The 21875-nt window shown below is 37.8% G+C and overlaps 1 protein-coding gene across 2 annotated transcripts in view; it reads right to left on the bottom strand.

The window, feature by feature from the left end:
* Positions 1-21875, bottom strand: part of ARHGAP6 (Rho GTPase activating protein 6) — a 447389-nt gene that overhangs the window by 146156 nt on the left and 279358 nt on the right. The gene's annotated exons all lie outside the window — the stretch shown is intronic.

The following is a 21875-nucleotide window of genomic DNA, read 5'->3' on the forward strand; positions in this document are numbered from 1 at the left end:
TTCAATAAAGGTTGATGATGATGATATGGATGATGAAGATGATGATGATTTCTATGCACCCAATTAGTTGAACCAGAAACCAAATGGTTTTTTTATTTATTCTTTCCTTCACTTCATGTCCCACATTTAATCCATTCCCAGCTTCTGTCAACTCTACCTCCAAAAAAAAAAAAAAAAAAAATCAGGAATCCAAACCCTCCTATCCAACTCTGCTTTCATCATCCTACCTCCGGCCTCCATCATATTTCTCTTGAACAAACTTAACAGCCTTCTAACCAACCTAACCATGTCCACTCTTGCCCTTGACCAATTAATTGTCCCCAGAGGAAACCAGAATGATCTCCTTAAACACATATCTTCATTATCAAAATATATATAGTGATTATCATGTATTTATTAAATATGTTTAACAACCTTATGAAGTAAGTACTATTACTACTCCCGTTTTACAGCTGAGGGATTGAGCAAAGAGAGGTTGGAATATGTCCAAGATCACTCTGCCTCTAAGAGGCAAAGCCAGAATTCACACTCAAGCAGTCTGAGTCCTGAGTTGAGTGTTCAGCTGCTTCACAAAATATCATGCCATACCGAAGCTTTAAAAAATAACAAATAAGTAGGCAAAGACTGTCAATTCGCTTCACTTAGAATGAAATCCATCTGCACAGGACTTCCCTGTAAAAGCGTCTAGGCTGACTTCCTCAGCCTCCCACCTCATGCCTCTCTCTTTCCTCCTGTTCTCCTGACACTTATGAAGAAAACAAGCTTGGTACTGCACAGGAGTTTCTGCCTGTGCTGTTCCCAGTGCCTGAACTGTTCTTCTCAGGAATTTTCACAAGGCTGGCCCCTCTTTATTTTTTCTTTAACCCCACTCCCTCACTAAAGCTTTCCCTGACCTTCCCAATCTGAAATCAATGTTCCCTAGCTTCTTGATCTCAACATTCCGTTGGTTTTCTTCTGAGCACTTATCTTAGCTTGTAATTACTTTCATATGCCTGTCCATTTGTCTCTTGACCATCTGTCCCATTGGTCTGGAAGCTTCGCAATGACCATATTGTTTACCACTGTATTTTTACCATCTAGCGTACTGCCTTGCACATAGTGGGTGCTGAGAAAATGTGATAAATGATTGGATGAAGAGACGAATGCTTTGGTGATATGAAACATCCACTCAGACTTTTGGTTCTCCAAGTGTGACTGGAGTGGATGTTTCATATCACCAAAGCATTCTTCTCTATCAAGAGTAGAGACCCAGGACTCTTATTTTAAGTATTTACCTTTGAGACTTATCACCTAGTTTTCTAAACAAGTTTCAAAATTTTGATTTTCACATGATTTTCAATGAGTAAATCACAGAATTCTTGTTTGGCTGTTATTTTTAAGTAATCATTGTGCATTTTCAGGAATATTTGCTAGGAGAGAAAAATGTATATTATAAATTGCTTTCACATGTGATAAGTGTTAAAAATACTGACAATGAAATGGGTACATTCTATGTTTTCAGATATAAAAGAATTTATATAATTAACCTTGGGAGCCAATAATTTCCTATTCATCTTGTAGACATTTGTGTGGGCTCCTGGAAAACTTGTGGTTCCTGGGCCCTGTAATCAGATAATGGTGTATAATGGACAAAATGGACCAGCTGGAGTCCAGTCCTGAATCAACCACATTCCTGTCCAGGAATCTGCATTTTAAGAAAATTTCCAGGAAATTTCTATGCAAATAAAATTTGTAAGTTATTTTTTCTCTTTATCTAGACTTACGTGTATTGTTTTGGGAAAAAGTACAACAGAGATCTGGTGTCTACTTGTTTAATTTGTGGTTTAATTCTGAGAAGTCCAAGATAATGTTTCACTTAAAGGAAAGACATACACTATTAATTGATTTTAAGCTAAGTATTCAGAAATGCACATTATCAATGACTGTTTTGGTAGAATTAATCACCTTTGTTAAATATCTTTTGTTAGCCTCCATGTACACATGGGATGAAAGGGACAGGCATTTCTCACCTTGGAGGGAAAGGATGAATCATTTGGCCAGATGGAAAAAATAGGAAGGAAAGTGCCTTAGCCTATAATTTGACTATGTTTTAGGCTATAAGTGAATAATGTTAAGAAAATTAAAATCAAAAGCAGAAAGAGGTTTCCTAACTTGCTCAAAAGACAAAGACAGCCATTTTTTCTTTTTTAGGGAAAGATATCTAAATTTCAGAATATGATAGAAGAGCTTAAGTTAAAAACAAAAACAAAACAAGAAGACATCCAGACCTGTTTTTGATGTCAAGTAAATAAAAGCAGTAATAAACCACACCCTTGTCAAAAAAGCAAAAGGAAGCTTTAAGGATCTCACCAGAGCTTGCTTTGTCTCTATCTCACCCACAGGTTTTCCTCACTCTTCCTTGACACCTCCAGGGCATTCAGCATTAGTGCTTAATAGATGCTTTCCTCCCTGGTCTGCTGTGACATTCGTCTCTTCACGTGCCCCTTCCCTGCTCAACACCTTCCACTGTTTTTCAGTCAATTGTTCTTTCAGCACAAGACCCCAGGCTTTCCATGACCTGACCCCAATCCATTCCTCCAAACCCCTCTCTTGCCCTTCTTCCCAGGAACCCTGTACTCCAGCTCAACAGAACTACTCACTCCCATACTTTACAGATTCTGTCTTTGCTTGTCCTTTTCCTTCTCTAGAGTTCCCTCAATCTCTGATTTCACATTAAATAGCCCATCTGTTATTACATCTTGCTTGTATCTTTTGTGCACTAGGTTCTATCCCCTTTTGCCTACTCAAGGGCAAGACTCCAGTCATCTTGTTATACGTCATTAATTCTCTCTTCTCAACTGGATGAGTACCATCAGCATTAAGGCATACTGTTATAACTCCCACCATACAAAAGTTCTTGATTACATTCCCTTCTTAACCACCACCTCATTTCTCTCCTTCTTTTTGTAGAAAAAAAATCCTTCAAAGAAGTGTTCATATATCCTGCCTTTCATTTCCTCTCCTCCCAGTCTTTCTTGAACCCACTTTAGTCAGGCTTTTGCCCCCAACATCCATCAACACTGCCGTTATTGAGGTTACCAGTAATCTTTGCACTGCTAAATCCTCTGAGCAATCCTCAATTTTCATCTTACTTGACCCATCAGCAGAAAATCCCATAACTTATCCAAAACAGAGCTTTTTTAAGAGTCAAAGTGGGCACTGTTGATAAGTGTACTAGTCAATAATGATGCATCACCTAGGACTGTATTTGGCAAACTGACTTACTGTCATCTACTCATCAGAAGCATCACACCTACCTATCACAGCCCGTTGCCCCTTCCCTTTAAAACACTTTCTTCTCCTGGCTTTTCAGATGCCACACTCTCCTGGGTGTCCTCCCACTCATTAGCCACTGATTCTCAGTCTCCTATGCTGTTTCCTCCTCACCTCCCTGAATGTAATGTAATATTGGAATTCCCCATAGTTCTGTCTTTGGAGCCCCTTTATTTTACATCTGCAATCACTCCATTGGTGATTTCAACATATCTTATAGCTTTAAATGACATCTATGCACTAATAGCGCCCTAATTTCTATCTCCAACCAGAACCTTTTCCCCTGAATTCCCTGAATTCTCCAACTTCCTCCCAACCTGCTCCTCTATGGTCTTATCCATCTAAGTTGATGGCAAGTTCATCCTTCCAGTGACTCAGGCCAAAAACTTGACTTCCTATCACCTCTGACTCCATATTGCACTCCACAGCCCATCCATTAATAAATCCCATTAGCACTGTGCTCAAAACATGCACGAACCTGACCTTTTCTCATCATCTTAGACACTCTGGTCCAAGCTAAAATCATCTCTCACCTCACTTAATAATAAAGATTTTGAAATGACTCAGCAAAGAAATTGGTTCTGCAAACCTTCCCCAAAATACTCATTTCTCCTCATTGAAGATAATTTTCCTTCAGAAAATCTTCAGATTGTCAGTGAGTCACTTCCAGTCATATCTTTTTCTAGAAAGGTGTTAATGCAGATGACCCAGGAAAAAACACAAGTACAGAAAAGCTTCCCCAAATCCCACAGTGAAGACTTAAATTGCTATAGAGAGTGGTTTACTCTTTGGCAGTTCACAGGATTCTTAATGATGCCTGAGTTACCCTTTCTTGCTCATAACAAAATAGTACCATTACATGATGTGTGTTTATTCTTCATGTGGATAGTGTATAGAGTGGGCATTCCCATGCATTTTGGGGCTGAATAAGCTGATCTTGGTAATATCACTCTTCCTGTCCATGACTGATCCTGGAACCCAGACCTAAAGCCATCAGCCTTCCTTTACAGCCAGAGGCACATGAGGGAAAGTTGTTTGGAGGTTTCTGCAAAATGTTTCCATGACTGTAAGCAAGAGAAACAGGAAAAAGGAGCCTTTTTCTTCCTGTATGCCAGGGTTTCTCAACCTCCGCACTATTGACATTTTGGGTCATCTGTGGTGGGCGCTGTGTGCTGAGGATGCACAGCAGCAGCACTGGCTTCTACCCACTAGATGCCAGTAGCATCTCTTCAGTTATAACAACCAAAAATGTCTCCAGACACTGCCAGATGTCTCCTGGGGTTGGATTACCCCAAGTTGGAAACTACTGGCCTAAACATTGTCCACATTGCCTGCAAACTGCCACAGGTTCTCTCAACACTAGCTTGGAGATGCTTAGTGGAACATAAAATAAAGAGAATCGCAGGAAAAAGACCCAGAGTCAGTAGATGAGACCTATCATATTTGTGGACTTTTGGTGACACAAGCCTCTACAATTCCTAATTATTTAAGCTGATTTAAGTAGGTCATCAAAGTGATCCAGGGTCCACCATCACAGTTCATAGCACACTGTTTTATTCCAGGGCATCCTACAGCTTTGAGAAATGACCCAAGTCCCATCTTGGGGCATGATTCTATGGGTTCAGTTTTATCTGTAGGACAGAAATAAAATGGCTCATTTTCCCATTTGCTAATTGCTGCTTATCCACACTTGTTGTAGAATTGTATAATTTCAAAGCAGGAAGTGATTTTAGGGAAGGAAAATTAAGCTAAAACCAAAGTCTATGTTTATCTTCAAAGGAAGGCTTTCAAAAGAGGATTAAGCCATGTGCCTCCAAATATCAGGAAAAGAGCCATTATCCACTTCAAAACACTTTCTGAGCATGACGAGTCACCATACATCTTGCGTAAAAAGCAAAGGGAGACCTTTTCTTATGGCCACATACACTTAAATATTCCCTTCTTCCTAAATAGGAATTCTACATGGTTGTAATGGCTAAATCAATTATCTATTTAGAGTGGACTTCCTGTCATTCCTGTGGGCAGAGCTGTCATTTAATTTTACCATCTAGCAGTATTTTTTAAATCTGAAAACTGATGAACAAATCGAGTTGGCATAATTGGTGGGCTATTAAATTCAGAGTATAGTGATGAGGGGGAGAAGATAAGAAATTGTGATACATCTTATGATGCTTATATATAATAATTTGTATTATCTTTGCTTATTATAATAGCAGTGCAGGCTTGCAAAAAAAATCAGAAATACAGAAATAAGAAAAATGAGTAACATTTAAGTAATCTATAATCCAAGAATCAATCACTGACTATGTCTTAGTGATGATATTCTCCCAAATATTTTTCTTGCATATTGAGATTTTTCTTCCCAAATAGTATCATATTATTTTGAAGTCTACTATAATATATTTTAAAAGCTCCATTTATCAGATGTTTAAGTTGTTTCTAATTCATCCCCATTGTAAACATTGCTTCATATGAGCAGTGGGCTGAAAATAAGTTATACATGCTCAAAAACAGAAATGTAAGGGGAAAACACAAACAAAACAATTCTGAAAAATGGACCAAGGCTCAGGATATCATTGGCTTCAGAATTCTGTTACCAGTACTCGTACCTCCAATCACAGAAAGCATCCTCAAAGAGGGGAAAAGGGAAAGAAGAGAAAACCAGTTTGGGAGCAAAGGAAACTACCCCTGCAACAGACATGACAGGGCAAACACTAAATGAACCTAATTGAGAGACATTCAACAAGTGAATGCCAAGCAGATTTCCTCACTTTATAAGTCATAGAGCCATTGCCTAGAAAAAGAACAGCCTGTACTGAATCATATAATTAATAAAAATAAATAATTTGCTCCTCTACAAAAATCTTGTATTGGTAATTTCAAATATCTAGATTTACATATATATCTACATATCTGTATATATATATTTGTATTCATATATGTGTTTGTACCTATATCTACACTTGTACCTATATTCATACCTGTAACTGTACCCATCCATCCATCCATGCATCTATACATCAGTGGTTCTCAAACTTGAATGTGCGTCAGAATCCCCTAGAGAGTTTGTTAAAACATAGATTACACCTCCAGAGTTTTTAATTCAGCATGTCTTTGATGTAGTCTAAGAATTTCATTTCCAATAAGTTCCCAGGTGATGCTGCTGGTGTGGAGCCTACACTTTGAGAAGTGCTGTCTACACTTCCACCTCTGTCTTTATCTCTTTATCTCTACCTCATCAACAAACTATATTTTAGTGAACATATAGTTACCCTCACATACTTTAACTTTCATTATCATCAATTTTTAATATAAACCATAGCATTATATAATATATGAAACAGATATAGCATGGTGCTTTCAAATTCTCTCCACTTAATTTAATAAAAAATGATAAGATATAAAAATTATTACTACCTATCTTTTTCCTCCTAGAAGAATAGTTAAATTGTGGGACATTTCTTGCTTTTACTTGGTTTTCACTGCCTTTGGCTTTTAACTTGATGTATTTATATCTTAACGATTCAGATTTATTTTCCAAACAGTGAGATGAAACAGGGACGACTCAAAGGCAGCTTCATTTTGAAATTGGCCAAGCCCTTGTAAACAAGCTCTTGACAGAGCAATTTATAACTCTAAACAGTTGAGGGGAAATATCACACAGAAAAGCAGATGTTAGTCTCCTAACTTCTTTTTTTTTCAGGTCTACAATCATTGTCTACAGTATGGAACCAACGATACTACTTCAAGTAAATTTTGGCTTTGCTGGATGTCAACCATGTTAGCCATACTTGAGATGTGGTTCAAAGAACAAAGCTTCTCAGACACAGCTCTGTGGCCTGCTTCCTCATATTAGTTTGATAGCGCTTGATTTAAGGGTTGTGTTGGCTCATGTTTGCAGCATGCAATGGGAACACAGCTCCCCAGATGCCAATCTTAACCTAAATAAAAGCTACGCTTGCGTCTCTTCAGGGTCAAGTTAAAGAATATGGGCTGCACTGTCTCAGACCTCAGCAGTCACCAATTAGTGGGAGACCAGACATGTACACAAGGAAATATAATCAGTGATCTTAATGGGTAAACAGCTGTAGGACTGAGAAAAAGAGACGTCATTTTGCGCTGGCGCATTTGGGAAAAACTTCATATTCCATCTGTTCAAATCCATCAGAAACAAAGGTTATTTCTCCAGAAAGAGGAATGCAGATATTGAAAAGGGAGGCAAATTTTTACAGATGAGGTCAAAGCAAAGACTGTCTGGAGCGAGGAGTTGTGTGACAAGAGAGAAAATAATCCCAAGAACGATGGATTTCACTACGAAAATGATTATAAATTACGGCCACCTGCAACCTATCGTGAAGCGCTTTTATGGTAGAAGAACAGGAAAAAAAAAAAAAAGCTTGTGCCCTAATGGAGAAAAGAAAGACGTATGTTTTGGCCTGTTCAGAGAATATCTCTCTCTCCCCTTTAATATATCTGCAGATGGATAGATGTGTGTGCACATTCAGACTTTATGGAATAATTGCAATTTATATATAAGATTCCCTTGTTCCCATTAAGCATTCAAAACACCCCAATCGCAAATATTTCAGCAAATAGCCACTAAATGAATGACATAGTCAGCAACACTGAAATAAAATTGTCCCTAAAAAAACAAACAAAAAAAGTATGTCACAAAAGAAAGAACTCAGATGCTGTAATAATACAAAAATTTGCATTTTAACATCTACAGCTGTATATGTTTGTAAGTGGTGTTTATTTGGTGTTAAAGACATGTCCAATATAAAAAGATAATTTATCACAAATTGTGCTATGAAGAGAATTTACTGGAAATACTACAATAGGAGAAATGGTTACTGTGTCTAAGCATTTTCAGATGTAACAATTGGCCTGTAATTCCAATTTGCTTAAAAATTTGTTCAATTAGGCACAAATTTAGTTGCAAAATGGTATTCTGAAGTAAAAATTAGCATAAAAGATGGTAAAAGTGAACAATTTCCAAAATGAATATTTTTTCTAAAGAAATGCAATATTATATATAAAGGACAGTGAGATAAATGCTACTTATGAGTAACTTCTCAATAAAATGAATGAATGCATGAATAAAAAAATTCATTTTAAAAATGTGTTGGTTCTCGTATCTTAGCTCCCAGAACAGATATAACACACACACACACACACACACACACACTCACACTCATTTTCAAACTGAATGTAATCTTACTAAAAACAAAACTGTACCAAAAGAAGTTTTAAATGCCTATCACACTAAAAAAATGCACAGTTTAGCTAGAGCCATTATAGCAGTTTCCACATTGCTCAAATTCAGATTTCAAAAGCATAATAAAACACAAATCAAGTTTGCATCAGAAATTCAAAAACGTTTGTCACAGGAATAGAGTAAAATGCTGTACTTCCATCATTGATATAAACTGACCATAAATATCAAAGTTGCTGGTATCTTAGCGAGAAACCTTTATGAAGGAATTGCAGTTAAAATGACAGCTCTGGAAAATGAGATAAGGGACCAATTAAGGGATTATCTTTTCTTTGTACTGTGATGAGACATACATGAGAAAGACAGTTGGCATGCTCACTGAAGCACTGATGCCAATTTTAGAGCTGCAAAATGCCCCAGGTCTAAGGAACATCTCAAGAAATTGTTGGAGAGTAAAGACAATATTTTAGTGAATCAACTATAGTACAGAGTTTCTCAGCCTTGGTATTCTTGACACTTGGGGTCAGGTCATTCTTTGTCATGGGAGGACTGTCGTATGCACTGAAAGATGTGTAGCGGTGCTTCCCTGGTTCCCACTCACTAGATGCCAGGAGCGAGTGAACGAACTCCTCCCAACTGTGATAACAAAAATGTCTCCAGACGTTGGCAAAAGTGCCTTGGGGTGTGTATGTGGGGGCATTCTCCCAGTGAAAAGCACTGATAACACATATTTACATAAACTTGTTCGATCAACTGATGTATTAAATTTTATAAAACTGTCCAAAATTTTATATTCATGTAGAACTCATTCTGTGAATTCTGCCAAGGTGTTGTATACAAATTTTCATATTTAATCACAACAGATTGACAAATCTGGAGTGACTGCTTCTTAGGTATAAACATTTTTTAAATCCAATAAAATACTTCTGATGATACGAAAACTTCCAAGGATTCTTATCAAGAATTTGTGATTTGGGGCTCACACCAAAACATTATCACTGTTTTGTATAACGCTCTCTCTGAAATGAAAGCACAGATTGTGTTGTCATTGGAAACTGCGTGGGAATGATGTTGCTTTTTTTATACTTTATATGAAGGAAAACAATCTGTTTCTCCTGTTTGAAAAGAATCTCAGAGTAGCATTGCTGAGGATGGTATACCCTGAAATTCTAAAGACTTTGCTATTAGTTATCAGATATATTTTAGATAAATATTGATAGTTTGTATCAATTAATTGGGAATCAGCTGGGGAAAAAAAATCCTCCCTGGGGAGAGTATTTCAGAAATATTCAATTTGCAATAACCATTTAAATGAGATTTTGCCCTTAAAATTTGTCTTGGTAGAAACTGCTAGTAAAATGAACAAAGAAAAAGTATATGCAGGTCAAAGGTGGTTGACTCTACTTATAGTTTTTTAATCTGAGAAATTAATATTCTAAATAAGGAAAGAAGGCACATTTTCTTGGCTAAATTTATTTAAAAATGCATGACTAAATTGTTTAATGATAACAAATCTGGAGATCAAAATGTTATCAATCACTATTAAAATTATGATATATTCACTGACAATGCAGAAGAATTATCCAAATTTGACAAGAAATGTTGGGAAACTTTAAGAATAATTACTGAGCAAGTCAAGTGAGGACAATATGCCTACTTCAATAATAAAATATAAAATATGAAAGCTGTTATTATTTCTCTAAATTGTTTATTTCTTTCTCATTTCTTTTTATAATTTTCTGATGAAGATGATTCATTTATCACTAAATATAATCATAATATCATATCACCAAAAGACACTTCATATAATTAAATGTATATCAGAAAAAAAATCTTTGTTAGCCTGTGCGTATAAATTATTGGTTCAGAAAATACTGTCACTATGTTATTCACATTCCCACACAGATAAACATCTCAAACCTAAATTGTGATTCTATAATTATTTGACATTTGTTGCTGAAATTATAAAGATTGAAATTATAAGGATCTAATATATATCTCATTTGAAAAAGGGAAAACATCCTATATCATAGTTCTTTTTAAAAAAGTTATATTTCTCTTGCTAGATTAGTAATTCTCAACTGAGGTGACTTTACACCTCCCAGGACATTTGGGGATATCTGTAGGCATTTTTGGTTGTCACAACTGGGGGAGGGCACTACTCGCATCTAGAGGGTAGAGACCAGGTATGCTGCTAAACGCCCTACAATGCACAGGACAGTCTTTCATAAAAAACAATAATCTGGTCTCAAAGTTAATAGTGCTGAGGTTAGAAACACTGCTCTAGAGAAAAGTATTTCCTGGTTTAACTTGTGCAACAAAGCAAGTAGCATCCAATTCAAATGTGATGAGAATTCCTTTTTGCAGAGCACGTGATAGTTTACCAAAGACATTTTCCTTCTTCTATGGAAGGCGGCATTTTAACTATCCTTTCTGGCTATTGTTGGCATCTTACGGAGTAGGAAACGAAATGGAAGATTGAGGGACAGTAGACGCAGCCCTAAATGAGCAATCCTTGCACTGCTGTTCTCTAACTGAATAATACATCTTATTACTGAGTCAAAGCAATGTCTTGACTGTAAAACAGGAATCACTTGACATGCTAAGAAAAACACATCATAAAAATTAATACAGCTAAAGCATAAGCAGTGAGTTTGAATAACTGTCTGTTCCCCCACCCTGATGTCAGCCATAAGCAATATTCTGTATCGCTTAGGAGCCACCATTAAAATCAAACTTTTAACAGCTCTGAGTAAACATCTTCATTTTCCACAAATCTAAGTGATGGCAGTGTAATACGATTGCTTACAGCTGCAAATGCCTCATCGTGAACTAAACACTTGTTAAATTACGGCTAAAACTTCTCTTCAGTGGCTTATAGTATCTTTTCCAAATAAAACCATTTTTTAAACTAATTCATTAAATAATGCCATGGTAGACCTCTTAATTAAGTCATGAATAGACGTGATGCAAATAATCCACTGATTACACAATAAATGCATAGTAAGTTTAAAAAACAAGCTATGTTCCTAACTATAAATTACTGTATAATTTTACATGAGGGACTAGCACTGTGTAAACTACTCATGTTCTACCCCACCCAAAGGAAAGAAAAATGGAAAACTTCATGCTATGAAGGAAAAAAATCTTTCCTGTGTTTTTACTTTTCCTGGGTTTCTAGGATATTCTTTAGATTACGGGCCATCAACGTTTCAGGAGACAGCTGTCAAGTTTCTGAATGGGTTAGGAATGAAAAGCTGAGGTAAGCAAAGGGCATCTGGCACTCATTTCTGCTAAGAAAGAAACAAAGTCTTGCTAACACATTCCATTGCAAACACTTGGGGAGAAAGTTCTCTTGAATTGCAAATTGTCTAGGACAAAAGATATCAGTCATTTACCCTTCAGTGTGAATTACTTTAATCTGATTCTTTTGTTCTAAAGCCAAACAGAGTTCAGCCCTTTTAAGACTGGGAGAGATTTGATCTTGCTGGATGTTATGCAAAGTACCAAATAATTTTGGAATTATTTGAGCACCATAACCCAGAGCTATTATCACTATTGATGAGTATAGAGGTATTTGGATACCAAAAGAAAAGCAAGAAACATCACTCCACCAAAACACAGATCTTGTGGATGCATTTAGTGACTACTTAACAAGCCCTCTACTAGGTGCCAGGAATGGGGGTGCTGGGGTAAAAAGATCGGAATAATTGAGTCTGACCCTAGCTTCACATTGCTACTTAGGAATTATGGGTCACATACAACCTGCTTCTGAGTGAAATCTTATGCTAGAGAGCAAAATAGACTGTGTTTGTCAAAACAAAAGGACTTGATTTACAGCAGGCTTGGTGACCACAGGCGTTACCCCAAATCTTTGGTTAATCTCTGTTAGAAGGCACTTTACAGGGATGGCCAAAAGCGTGAATACAGCCATTGCTGATTTGGTCAGCACCTGGCCCGCTCTGTGGGTGTGTATTAACATGGCACCCATTCAAACGTTCTGTGATAGTTTATATTTGAATCTCTTACATCACAAGAAAATCAGTTTTGTGTTGTGAAAGCTGTTGTTTTGGTATTAGATTGGTGATAACGTTCTCATTTTACTAAGGAAGAATAAAAAGTTGTCTAAAGTCATTTCCAAACTTTGTACATTCAACTCCAAACATCTGAGTGTTATTATTGTGTGGTAGTTCAGCTACGGTACAGGAAAGGGTCCCAGTGATTTAGTGGACCAGCATCAGTGGACTGGCTTGGGTGGGGAGCAGTACAAAATCTTTTTAGTGCAACTTATCTCCAAGTCTAAAGTTACTATGGTGCCCTGAAGTTGCCAAAAGGCACCTGTGGCTTTTGTGTACAAAAATTCCAATGTCAATCTAATTTTCAACACATTCAATCCAAAGAATATGAACCCACAGCTAGACTGTTCTTCAGATCAAATAACTGAATGTTCTAATCATATTTTCCCAGGGCCATAAATTAGCTAATTCTATGAAAGGCAATTTATTCGATAATCATAGAGGCATTATGGAGACTCATTAAAACAGGTTAAATGTTAGAAATGAGCTTTACCTCTAAATGGCAGCTCCAGCATCTTTGTAATTCAACTAATCCCATTACACCTACACAAGAACAGGTTTCTAACTTTAATAATGAACCTCACCAAGGCTGACAAAACTGGGCAATGTTGACGCCAGGGTTATGAGATCATTATGGGAAGTTCCTGGAGCTGGTGCTAGGAGAATGATTCGTTCGTTCTCTCTGTGATGGTAAAGATTTTATGGATCAACATTAGAGTAGTCATTTTTTAAGTTAATATTTCAATTTAGTAATTAAATAACCTAACTAGCTAACCCTTATTTCTGTTATCTATCTCATCTCTTTCCAACAAGTTATTCGAGAACTGCATCTGTGTTAAAATATATTCACAAGCAGATTTGGGCCATCATTTTATAACCACCACCCCCGCCACAGTAACAACAATCAAAGGTAACAATTCTTTAGCACTTACTACAAGGCAGCTACTGTTCTAAGCACAGGGTGCTCCACCATCCTGGCTAAGAATCCTAAGGAAACCCAGCAAATCTGAAGTGTTACAAGATACACATGTCTTAGAATTCCAGCTAGGACAGCAACTACCATTTTGGCATGTCTGAATAGGATGGCTTAATGTTGAAAAACAAATAAGCATAATCCTTTGTGCACTCCGCAAATGTTAACTGAGAGCCTCCTGTGTACCAGGCATCGAGCTCTATGCTCTAGATATGTTCACGCATTCAGTTGTCACAGCACCACCATTGCTCCCATCTTCCCTGTGCTACACAGAAGAAACTTGCTGTTTATCTGTTTTATATGTAGTAGCGTAGTACCTGCAAATCTCGAACTCCCAATTTATCCCTTCCCACCCCCTTTCCCCACTGGTAACCATAAATTTGTTTTCTATGTCTGTGAGTCTGTTTCTGTCTTGTAAATATGTTCATCTGTGTCTTTTTTTTAAGATTCTACGTATAAGCCATATCATACCTCATAGGCTTTAGAAAAGACTCATGTGATAGGATAGTCCCCCTAACCTGAAGCCTCCCCTTCTCTAATCCCTCCTGTTCACTGCCAGCAGAAGTCTACTGATGCCATTCCACTGTTTATAAGCTGTCAGTAGTCCCCCAGTATGTAAAAGGACAACTGGCAACCCCTCAGGCCTTTGGACAGCCTCAAGGGCTGGTCCCAACACACGGACCTCAACCTCCCTCTCATTGTATACTCCCAGTTTCCTTAGACTTTCTCTTCCTCCCCCCTTTTCCTCCCCTCCACGCCACTGCCCTAGTCTCCAATCCTAGAGCATATGTTCTTTTACAGGAATGCGTCTGTCTCTAATAGACCAGCAAGCTGAAATTTCTTCCCAAGTATGAACACTGACTCTCCTGGAGACCCACTCAAACACCACCTCTTTCAAGCCGACTTCAATGATTCTCCCTTCCTTTCCCCAAATGGAGATAATCAGTGCTTTATCTGCTCTCCCCTAGACATTTTATCTGGGCCATTGTCAGGACATTTGTCCCAAAGGCCTTTCATCCTAAAGGCTGGTGTACAAGTCTTATCTCCTGCATAGCATGTAAATTCCATGAAAGCCAAAATTATATTGTACTTATATTGCCCATCATAATGCTTTGAACACAATTGGCATTTAAAGGAATTTGATGAAGGACTGAACAAAAGAATGAACAGAGTCAGCACATGGGATGTAAGCATCTCTGCTGCTTCATCAACCACGCCTGACTTAGGACTCAAGCTGAACATGTATTAACAGATTGGTCATAGAGAGTGGTATCTGGAAGTGAATCCCAAAAGGAAACCATACTTGACTAGCTGTGTGACTTTGTGCAGGTTACTTAGCCTTTCTGTGCCTCAGTTTTGTCATCTTCAAAAACGTAAATAAGCTAGGTTTGCTTTGAGTACTAAAATGAACTAATATTCATGAAGCTCTTAGAATCATGCCTGGCACATGGCAGCATTTTAGAACAGTGTGTTAAATATAGTAAGTAAAAGAAATGGGCCAACTGCTCATGCTCTGAGTAAAACTGATTAAGACAGGTAGGACGAACACAGAGCTCTGTGAGCTGCAAAGTAAAGGCAGTTAGGCCCACAAGCCAAACTCTCCATGTGAGTTCAAATGCTACATAGCTGTTGCTGATTTACTATGTGTTAGTCTTCCATTTTATTAGTTTTCAAGGTCTGAAGCCATCAAAGAGAAGTCCTTTTGGTCTAATCCTGGTATTCCACTGCACCCGGTGTTGTCACAGGGAAGTGACTACTTGTTGATTGGACTTCCCCAGGCAAATGAAAGTGATTAGCCATAACTAGCTGCGGCTTACTTTAAAACTAACTATGACTCTATGTATAAACAACTAACAAAATTAAGCATATTGTTAAATCAATGAGAGCAAAGTACCTAAGTACAAGAATATTTCCAAATGATATGCTTACTTCTCATTCTAATTTATCCATTTCAGTTCCTTTAATAGATTTTAAAGGTTTAGCTAAGCGTTCCCACAAGAACTAGATGCACTGCTTGCACTCAGTGACCCTCTTTCTGCTACCACTATTTTCAACAAGCTCCTCTTAGATCGATCCTCTAGAAATACGCCTTCTCTGAATAAACTCAAATTATCCAGGTTTTTTTAACTTCCCAGTACAGGGCTTCCCAATGACAGCTGGTTTACTTCTGTATTTGGAGTGCTGACGAATCTTAGAGATGTATTCATATATTCACCTCAATTTGCAAATTTTTATGATGCAAAAAACTCACCCATTGACATATGTGTGGTCTGGTTTGTCAGTGATATCAGAGGTCTCCGCCATCCCTGTCTCCAGTAGACTGACTACATCAAGAAGCCTTTCTTCCAACATTAATATGCAGGGTGTGACCCAATTTCAATGGTTTAGAGAAAATGCAGTTTTTAATTAAAATTTTTATGTTGAGATAATTGTAGATTCAAGTTCAGCTGTAAGAAATAATACAGAGAGCTTTCTTGTACCCTTTACCCAGCCTTCCCCAGTGATAACATCTCGCTTAACTGTATACAATGTCATAACCGGTATCATGGCATTGATACCATACAATGACTTTAAGCAGATTTTACCAGTTTTACTACACTCATCTGTGGGTGTGAATGTGTGTGTATTCAATTCTCTGCAGTTTTATCATATGTGTAGATTTATGTGTCTACAACAATCAAGACACAGAACATTCCATCGCTACAAGGACCCCTCTTGCTACCCCTTTATAATTACTCCCACCTCCCTCTTAGTCCACAATCTTCTTAAATCTGGCAACCACTAATCTGTTTTCCATTTCTATAATTTTGTCATTTCAAGAATGCTATATAAATGAGATCATATAGCACGAAGTCTTTTTTTTGGACGGGCTTTATTAACGCAGTATACTGTCCCTGAGATCCACCCAAGTTGTAATGTGTATAATAGCTCATTTCTTTTTATTGTCCAATTGTATTCTATGGTATGACCCAATATCACAGCTTGTTCAACCAGAAATGTATTTTTGATTCAATGCAATCCTATTAACTGCACCAACGGTACAGAATGTAATATGACTTGATGGGGGAAGCTATCTTGTTTTTTTAATTACAAAAGTTTCACTGTGAAGTGAAAAATGAAACCAATTTTCTGTATATTTTAAATTAAAACTTGCACAGGTGTTTCAGTCAGCTAACTATTTTAGCTTGGACTATTTTAGCTCCAAATTATCCAAATAATTATCTCAAAAAATTTCTATGTAATTTAGCAGGGAGAGAATGCCTGTGCGAAGTGCTGGTGACTTTAACTAGCGATCATAATTACTGAGATTTAGCCTTCTGGCCATTTTCTCCTTCAGAACTTACAGGGAGCCTATGAAAGCTCCAACACGCTGTATTTTTGGCAAAGGACCCTCATGCTTTGTCTGCATTTTACTGCTTCCTTTGCACCTGGGAGCAGCTATTTTAGGACTGTCTAGACAATCACCCCAGCTTTAAAGGTCTTTTCCTTTCTTTTCACATAATCACTGAGTATGGAAGGTAATAAATAGATGATGCTGGCACTCACTCATCAAATGTACTATTCAAACAGAGTCAAGAACAAGAGTGCCTTTGCTTTGGCTCACAGTACTGAGAGGCTTTAATATATGGTTCCAGACTTCTACCAACCAATCAAGCTTTAAACCAACAAGGTCTCTCACCATCCATACCTCTACCCTGCAGTATCAGGATCATAATTTTGGGTTGAACTGTATGAAATGGCTAATTTTTAAAAATCATTTTGGGCCTACAAAAATGGCAATTTCAAATGATTCAACTTAAGAGATTTAAGAAGTAATCTGGGAGTGGTCTGGTTCCATTTGTCTTCTCCAGTTCCCAGGCAACACTCACCCGGACTCTAGTGACAACCCAGAATGCACAGCGAATAATGGAACCAAGTATGATCCGTGTACATCCTCCACACACTTGTCCTAAGTAATCCCTCTGCGCCAGTAAGTGCGATCCCAGGGCAACGTGCACAGAGTAAGTCTACCTCACCTCTCACAGTCCTTTCTTTCAAGAGGTGACAGACAGCATTCAGGCTCTCCACAGAACTAGAGCCCACTGTCCCTAGGCTCCTTAACAGATCCTGAGAATGCTTCCTGATATCTGATCCTCCCTGGAATTTTCCTATTGATACTATTTGATGAGTACTTCTTATTAGAGGAAAAATACACCAGGATGGATATAGACAGACAGACAGACACATAGACAGACAGACAGACAGATATAGATACAGACGCCTAACAATAATCAATTAGTTTTATTTGCTTCCTAATGTTTTCCTATTAGTGTATTTATCTTTCAGTAAAATAAGATAGACACATATTATTCTTCTGCTAACACTATACCATTTCTACTGGCACTTTCAAGTGCTTTCTCCACCCTTACTTCTGTTTGTCTCATTTTCTTCACTGCTGATATGTGTACCCGAATTAGCTTGGGGGTCTGAAGTCCAAAACATTTCTCCTGAATACAAATTGGAATGTCAGAAACAAGAGAAGCCCAAGAAGGTTGAGCCAAGAGTCTAGGAATTTCACTTTGATATCACTCCGGTGGAGAATTTTACCTGTGCCAGGCTTTGGGCTAAATGCAGTGGTGGTGGTGGTGGGGGCATATGAAGTCAACAAATTCTCAGTCTCTACTTAAGCAGATTACAATTCTGGAGAGATATATGATAATAACACCAAGTGGAGCAAATGCAGCACAGACCAAGTCAGAAGACACAGATCCCAATTCTAGGGGCCACTGCTTAGTAGTAGTGTGACTGGAGCAAGTTCCTTGATCTCCCCTATTTCCTCCCTTGAAAATCAGTTAATAATAATAACAATTCTGATATTATTTTTGCTATTTAGTAAGATACTTAATGAGAACTTTACATCATGTATAAAGTACAACTGGGAAACTTAATCTACAACTGCAAGCCATTACTTTTAATGAGTATATACCGCATGCTCATAGTACTCCATTCCATCCTCAGCAATCTCAATCTTAGGATGAATTATTACTTTCTCTCTTTTAGATGGGCAGCTCAGTCTACAAGAAGTTGATTAACCTCAAGATTAACACTGCCACAAGACTGTTTCCTGCATGAAAATAATGAAGTCCCAAGCAGAAGGTAAATTTCTCTAGAGTCATCATCAATTTTTAAAATTTCCTATGGCCAATATCTTCTCACTTTCCAATTTTTCACTTCCCAGGCACTCTTTAACACAACTCAGTCTGTTTTCTACTTCCACTATTCAGAAAAACACTGGTTTGCTCAAGATCACAATGATACCATGTTGTAAAGTTCAAGGGGGACTGTTATGTCTTCATTCTACTTGATCCCTCAGCACCATTAGTGGACCACTCACCCAGCCATCGTGAATCCTCTTTTCTCTTCTAGTTTTTACTATGTGCATCACTTTCCTCACTTCTTCCTTCACTGGCTACTTGATCTAGCTTCTTTGTAGCTGCTCTTCTGCCTTTTGAGCCCTAAATGGTGGCACTCCTCACTGCTCTGTTCTAGGCTAACACCTCTTAAACCAAACCTTCTCAAGATGTGCCCAGGATCTGTGAACCTCCTGATTCAGACTCACCAGAAACAAGCTACATGAAGGAAGGAAACTTTTCACATTAATTACTAAATTCCCAACATCTAGAAGAGTCCCAGGCATACCTCAGTGCTCAGTTTATCTGTTGAGGAAATGAAATGCCTGGAATGCTCATGAAAATGCATGCCCTTGGGATGTACTCTTGGAATTACAATATATTCGACATCTGAGAACCCAAATCTCTGGTCTTCTATCACATGACCTTTTATCCATGCTCTTTCTTCTATCAATACCCACTCCACATTCTCCAGTGCTTTAGGAAGCCCTTCCTGAATCCCACCTCTACTCAGACTAAGTCAAGTCTCTCTATTATGTCCTCTCATAGAACCCTCTCCTTTGTGGAACGTATTGTCACTGTAATTTTACACATACATGTGTGACTATTTAATGAAGTCCCATCTCGCCTGCCAGTCTGCCTCAGATCATGTAGGCTTCTCTTTACAATCATATCCCCATTTCCTCATCTGAGTCTCACTCATAATGGATCCTCAATAAATATCAGTGAATAAATTAATATTTGTAATATGGATTAGTATTAATGTTAATATATAAAATCATATTAATAAAAATATAAAAATATATTTAAATTATGTGTTAATGATATAATAAATAATTAATAGTTAGATGATGACACAGATTTCTCTCTCCAACTCTAAGCTCTCTGAATTCCAAATATATATTTAATATATAAAATACATATTTAATACATAATATATATTTGATATATATAAAATATGTGTGTTTAACGTGTGTGTGTGTGTGTGTGTGTGTGTGTGTGTGTGTGTGTGTATCTCCCTCTAGAAGAATGTGGATGTCTCACAGATTTCTCTATTTCAAACTGTCCTAAAACCAAAGGTTTTATTTCCCCCCTACAATCCTGTTTCTCTATCAATTTTATTTTCTTCATGTCAGTAAATGGCATCACCCAACGAGGTGCTCAAGCAAGAACTTGGGAGTTGCACTTGATTCCTCTTTTTCCTTCACCAGCCCCTTATCCCATATCCATTCAAACACCTAATCCTGTTTCTTCTACCTCTAAAATATATTTCAGATCCATCCCTTGTTCACTTCCACAGCTCCTGCCCAAGTCGAACCCACCATCAACAGTCAACTGGATGACTGCCATGGCCTAGTAGCCACCCGGCATCCATTCTCGCTCTTCAACAATCAATTTTCCACACAGAACTCAAATTATCAGTCAAATCACCCCCAGGTATAGACTTATCCAATGACTTCCTGCTGCAATGGAATAAAGTACATGCACCGTAGCTAGGCCCTGCCAATCCATCCACAGCAGCTCGTGCCAAAGTTCCCTTCTCTCACTAGATTCCTGACCCCGTTCTGCAAATGCCGTTCCTTCTGCCTGTAGTGATTGACCCTGTGCCCCCACCCCTTGCTCACTTCACATAGCTGGCTCCATCTTATCCTTTGATCCTCAGATTTAATGCCAACTTCTCAAAGAAACCCTAACACGCTATCTAAAATTAAGTTCCATTTTGTGATACTTGTTATCCTAGGAATCTGTTTTCTACACAGCATCTACCACAATTTGGAATTACTTATTTACTTTTGTTTATTATCTTGTTTCTGCATGGAAAGCTCCATATCAGTCTCATTCACCATTTCATCCCCAGCACCTCAAACAGAACCCAGCACATGGTAGACTCTCAATAAATGGTTGTTGTATGAATGAATGGAGAAGAAAAAAACAGTCAAAATACAACAGCTGTAACAGACTGGTGGATGACCGGTTCTAGGGGTACAGGGAGGGCATTTTCAGGGTGGGGGGAAATGACGGAACTCTTTTGGATCCCTATTGTGGTGGTGGTTACACAACTTTATGTATTTGTCAAAACTCAGGACTGTACCCCCCAAAAGATGAATTTTACTGTATGTAAATTTTTTAAAAATCAATAAAATTAAATGTTCCTGAAACCCAAGCCAAGCCAGAACAAATCTAAGAATCCAAGTTTCATGGGTTTGGGACTCTTGTGGGGTCAATTAACTTCCCATGTTCATGGTCAAGTGTTGACTCAAACCTTACTTCCTCATTTCTCATTTATCAGTTTAAAGGAAGGAAATCAGAAACAAAATAAAGATGTGGAGGGTAAACAATACAAGAAAAGATACAGTGGTAAAATAGTGTTTAAAATAATCATGTGATAAAATGTCAGCATTTATTTGTGACATTTGGCTCTGTTTGTATTGGCTCACCCCAGCAGTGCAGTGGCTGTGGCTTGATTTCATAATGGTGCCTCCCACGTATACACCCACGGATGACCTCTGCTTTGTGTAATTGATAATGACTAAACTTCACATATTATGCTGGCAAAATCTATCCCTTCCCTGGAGGGCTGTTACACACAGGGAATTATAGTTTCACTGTTGAACAATGTTTATTTCTCAAAATATATCACGATCAACTTGCACTAGGACAGAGTTATACAGGCTGATAAATTGTCGTCTTTTGCCAAATTATTACTCATCCTTATGTATTCACTCAACATAAGTTACTGAGAAACCCCATTCAATCAGGGCAAAGCAGGATGCAGAGATATTAATAGATTCTTCAGACATGAAGTGCATTCTCTAAAGTAAGCACAGGACATACAATTTTCATCTGATGACCTTCCCCCCACCCACCCTCACTATTGACTTTTATCCATTAGAACATGTTGATGGATA

The sequence above is a fragment of the Camelus bactrianus genome, chromosome X, assembly GCF_048773025.1.
Source record: "Camelus bactrianus isolate YW-2024 breed Bactrian camel chromosome X, ASM4877302v1, whole genome shotgun sequence".
NCBI lineage: Eukaryota > Metazoa > Chordata > Mammalia > Artiodactyla > Camelidae > Camelus > Camelus bactrianus.